Genomic DNA, 5,618 nt, shown 5'->3' with positions numbered 1-5,618 from the left:
CCATCCACTTTTGTCCCCTCCAATCGAGTCCCCACACAGTGGCCAGGTTGATTTAAAAGCGAGCACAGATCTGAGTGGTCTTTCCTCTCCCTCTCAGACTCCAGTGGCTTCGCCTTGCTCTCAGACGGAAGATCAATATCTGCACCTGCCCAGGGGTCATGAATGAACTGGCCTCTCTCCAACTGGCCAGTCTCATCCTGTACTTCACATCACTATTCTCCCACTTTCTCCACAGCATTAATCTGCTCATGGGTCATATCTCACGAAATTTGGGGAAGACCCACGTACCTGAATTTTCCCAAAAGTTCCTTAGGTGGTTCTGAACCACTACTATGGTTGAAAGTATTAATAGCTAGACTGGCTCTTCCTGTCTGTGCCAGGGCGGCATGTGGTGCATGCGGAGCCACGGAGATGCTCAGGCTGTGCCCTCAGGATGACCGAGTGGGAGACAGCAGCACCAGTGGTGGCAGAGAACCCTGGCATCAAGCTCTTTAGAAAGTGGAGCTCCGATGATGTGCAGATCTGACACTTCCCTGCAGGATTACACTGCAGTGAAGGAGAAGTATGCCAAGTACCTGCCCCATAGTGCAGAGCGGTATGCCGCCAAATGCTTCCGCAAAGCTCAGTGCCCCATCGTGGAGTGCCTCACTTACTCCATGATGATGCAGGGCCGCAACAACCGCAAGAAGCTCATGATCGTGCGCATCGTCAAGCACGCCTTCGAGATCATCCAGTTGCTCACAGGCGACAACCTTCTGCAGGTCCTGGTGAACGCCATCGTCAACAGTGGTCCCCGAGAGGACTCCACACGCATTGGGCGAGCCAGGATCATGAGACGACAGGCTGTGGACGTGTTCCCATTACGCCGTGTGAATCAGGCCATCTGGCCGCAGTGCACAGGCGCTCTTGAGGCTGCCTTCCAGAACATCAAGACCATTGCTGAGTGCCTGGCAGATGAGCTCATCAATGCTGCCAAGGGCTCCTCCAACTCCTATGCCATCAAGAAGAAGGACGAGCTTGAGCGTGTGGCCAAGTCCAACTGCTGATTTTCCCGGTTGCTGCCCAATAAACCTGTCTGCCTTCTGCCTTTTGGGATGGCCCCACAAAAACAAAAAAAAAAAAAAAAAAAAAAAAAAAAAGAGTAGCTAGACTGAAGATGGAGCCAAGTTGAAACTTGCATCCCAGGCTTTTATGATAGCATCAGAGTTTGACTTAGGTTTAAAAAGCAGGCCAGGAAAAATTTCAAAGTGGCAAGTCATGGGGCAGGCTTTGCAGAGCAGGTCACTGCTGTTCCTTCTGCTATCCCAAAAGGGCTTGAAGAGTGAATTACAGATAAACCACTGGGTAAATACCTTGTTACTTTCTAGAAAATGTAAACGTAGCTAAAAGAAACAATCATGAGGCTGAGGATGCATTCATAAAAGCTCTGGAATATTATAGATGAAGCAGATGGTTCCTTCATAATCAAAAACTCAGCCGAAAATGTCTTTCTCTGGAGGAATAGAAGTTCGTGTTTGTAGATTCTGTGTAATCATGTTGTAACAGAGCTTGTTAAATGGAGTCAGATGAGCTATGGGTCGAATCCTGTTCTAGAAACTGACAACTAGGAAAGGCTAAGCCTGATCAAATGGTATTTATTGCTCTTCTCTTCCAATTCCATTATAGAAAGATTCCAACATATTGTCAAATTCCCTTTTCTGCAACTATCTCGTGAATTGCATTTTAAAAATGGGATTGATTGGCCAGCACGGTGGCTCACGCCTGTAATCCCAACACTTTGGGAGGCCAAGGCAGGCGGATCAGGAAGTCAGGAGTTCAAGACCAGCCTGGCCAAGATAGTGAAACCCTGTCTCTACTAAAAAAAATTAAAAAATTAGCCAGGCATGGTGGCAGGTGCCTGTAATTCCAGCTACTCAGGAGGCTGAGGCAGAGAATTGCTTGAACCTGGGAGGCAGAGGTTGCAGTGAGCCAAGATCGTGCCACTGCACTCCAGCCTGGGTGACAGAGTGAGATTCCATCTAAAAAAAAAAAAAAAAAAGAAGGATTGATTTTATTTGTCACTGTTGCTTATAGCAAATACCGAATCCTCAGCCAGCTGTGGGAGGATATGGCTAGTTTAGATCCCCTCCAAGTTGTGTGTGACAGTATCTGGCATATTTTCAATAACTGCAGTCATAATTCCCAACATTACTTGGAGAGCAAAGCACAGGAGGAAATAAATCAACTTTTAATGTCAGGATATCACACCCTTTCTAACTTTTTTTTGACATGAATGAGGCAGTAATTGTATAATTAACCTTGAACTTATCACTTTATAGTCAGATGATTACTTTACCAAGAAGCTCTATCTGTAGCACACAAGTTTATTAATTTTTTAAAAAACAGCTTTCCAAACTAGAAAAAATCTTAAAAATATGACTAGAAAAAAATCTTAAAATAATGATTATGATCTGGGCACGGTGGCTCATACCTGTAATCTCAGCACTTTGAGAGGCCGAGGCAAAAGGATCACTTGAGCCCAGAAGTTCAAGACCAGCCTGGGTAACATATCAAAAACCTGTCTTTACCAAAAAAAAAAAAAAAAAAAGATGATTTCTTAATAAGTAATATGTGCAAAAGTTCCCAAATATAAAATGTTCAAGAGAATATATAGTGAAAAATATGCCTAACTCCTACCCTCATGACCTCAGCCATCCAGTTCTCTTCCCTGGAGGCAAACACAGTGACCAATTTTTTGTTTATCTGTCCAGAGACATTCTATGCATTTACATATAAACACACATTCTTTTTCAAAACCCACCTGGTAGCATATCTTACATAATGTTGGCTTTTGTGTGTGTATTTTAAATGAGATATGCTGTTATTCCACATTAGTGCATGAAGAGGAGCCTAATTTAATTGTTAATAGCTGTGTTTCATGAAATAATTTCTTTCTTTGTTTCTTTTGCTGTAGAGAAAGAATTTGATGTGAGACTAGCTCATGTGGAAGAACTGGAGTGATCATTTAAATCAGTGTCCCTGAAGGCTCAGAGGTTAGGGTTTTTATGGACAACTTGGTGAGTAGGGGGCTAAGGAATAGGTGCTGCTGATTGGTTGAGGATAAAATCACAGGGGTGTGGAAACCTAACCTCATGCACTGAGTCTGCCTTTGGGAGGGACCACAGGACCAGTTGAGTCATGAGTCATGAGTCCAGGTGGGGTCATTCTGAAAAACATCTAAAAAAAAAAAACCAATCTTAGGTTCTACACTAGTGATGTTATCTATAGGAACAATTGGGAAAGTCACAAATCTTGTGACCTCTGGCCACATGACCCCTGAGCATTAAGGAATTATAGAAATCATGCCTTGTCTGGGTTTGGGCCTCATAGTCGTAATCTCCCAGCACTTTGGGAGGCCAAGGCAGGAGGATTGCTTGAGCCTAGGAGTTTGAGACCAGCCTGGGCAATATAGTGAGACCTCTTCTTTATTTTAAAAAAACAAGAAGAAAAGAAGAAAAAAAGAAACTATGCCCACATCTTAGCAGAGATCAGGCTCCTCCCATAACCCTATCCTTATGACCTTTCATTAGTCTTAGAAAGGCAGTGTTCAGTCCCTGAGCAAAGAAAGAGTGGGTTAGTTTTAGGGAGGGACTATTATTATCCTTGCTTTCAAGTAAACTATAAACAAAATTCCTCCCAAAGTTAGCTTGGCCTATGCCCAGGAATGACCAAAGACAGCATGGAGGTCAGAAGCAAGATGGAGGCAACTGTGTCAGATTTCTATTACTGACATAATTTTGCAAAGGCGATTTCAAATCACCCATTGGGCTTCAGCACACTTCAGTCCTGAGGTATGAGCCGCAGAGATGGGAAAAGGCTGATGACTGCTCTAACTTCTTCCTGCATGACAGTGGGCAGTGGGTTTAGTTGGGGTAGGAATTGCCCCAGGGTAGGAGGAGTGAAACCATCTTGCAGTTGTCTGTATGTATTCTTGGGTACCTGGCTTGGGTCCCAAGGTACGCATAACAAAAACATTAGTGCTGTTATCCACAGCTTTAGTGACTATAAGACAAATAATAACCCTAACATAAGGAGTGAAAGTCCTAGCTTCAGGAGTCCCAGTAGAACTGGCTAGAAGTCTTCTTCTTCTTCTTCATTTTTTTTTTTTTTTTTTTTTTGCGATCGGGCTCACTCTGTTGCTCAGGTGGGAATGCCCTGGCACAATCATGGCTCACTGCAGCCTTGACTTCCTGGGCTTAAGTGATCTTCATCCTCCTGAATAGCTGGGACTACAGGCACACACCAAGCCCAGCTAAATATTCAATCTTTTGTAGAGACAGGGGTCTCACTATGTTGCCTAGGCTTGTCTTGAACTCCTAGGCTCAAGCAATCCTCCTGCCTCGGCTTCCCAAATTGCTGAGATTACAGGAGTGAGCCACTGTGCCCAGCTTGACCTGAAGTCTGAAGGGATCCAGGTGAATGACCCTGATAACTAATTAGATGTGGAGTCATCAGCAGACACTCAAAATCAGTGAACAAGGCTGAAATCTATAACAAACTGTAGTTTTTCCTAAACATATTTTTTTCCTCTCTAGTTCTCCATGTTTAATTAAAGACAAATCATAATAGGACCAATTTATTTGCAAAATAAATTTCAGTCTTACTATACTTGGCCTAATTATTTGTATAAAGTAAGAAAGGAATAATTATTTGCCATATAGGCACTTTTTTAAAAAATTGGCTTTGCTGGAACTCTTTCATAAGAAATCTCAAATTAAACCTTTTAAAAGCCTCTTGAGCCCAGCTAAGGATTTATTTGTGCCTGCAGATACCTGTATGAATTGAGTATATTCCTCTCCTGAAGGTCTCAGAAGAGCTTGGGCTTCCTGGGCCTGTCAGAAAGTGACATTTTTTATCAGGTCAGAAATCCAGTACAAAACATGGTACAAGGCCAGTTTTCCCAAAAGGCTTTTACTATCTCTATAGGTCAACTTCAGTTCCTCAAAGCAGTCTGAAAACATGTTTTTCTAGTCAAAACCTTGGTGAAATAACCATAGTCTCCAATTGTGTCCTGTTACAAAAGAAAACTGATTCTTTTTTCCCCCCTCCATCGGACTCTGCTTGATGAGGAAAACTGATTCTTATTGAACTTATGCAAATAACTTTGTTGCTATAAGTTAAGAATACTCAGAGTTTCCAAATTCTGGAGAGATTCCGTAGAGAGAAATGCACTCTAAATTTTGCTCACAGGAGTAAATTTTACTCAATAGTTAAAAGCTGGCCAGGCACGGTGGCTCATGCCTGTAATCCCAGCACTTTGGGAGGCTGAGGTGGGTGGATCACCTGAGGTCAGGAGTTTGAAACCAGCCTGGCCAACATGGTGAAACCCTGTCTATACTAAAAATATAAGAATTAGCTGGTATGGTGGTGAGCACCTGTAGTCCCAGCTACTTGGGAGGCCGAGGCAAGGGAATCACTTGAACCTGGGAGGTGGAGGTTGCAGTAAACTGAGATCGCACCACTGCACTCCAGCCTGGGCATCAAAGTGAAAGGAAAAAAAAAATTGTTAAAAGCTGTAAATATTTGCTCAAAATAAAAGTTTTTGTGACTTTGAAAAATGAAACAAAAATAATCGGTGG

At 43.0% G+C, this 5,618-nt stretch overlaps 1 pseudogene; it reads left to right on the top strand.

Moving 5' to 3' along the window:
- Positions 1-433: 433 nt before the first annotated feature.
- LOC100602641 lies at positions 434-1,046 on the top strand (annotated as a pseudogene).
- Positions 1,047-5,618: the final 4,572 nt, after the last annotated feature.

The sequence above is a fragment of the Nomascus leucogenys genome, chromosome 16, assembly GCF_006542625.1.
Source record: "Nomascus leucogenys isolate Asia chromosome 16, Asia_NLE_v1, whole genome shotgun sequence".
NCBI classification, from domain to species: domain Eukaryota; kingdom Metazoa; phylum Chordata; class Mammalia; order Primates; family Hylobatidae; genus Nomascus; species Nomascus leucogenys.
Note: the sequence above shows the minus strand (reverse complement) of the source record. Positions and strands in the feature narration are given on the sequence as shown.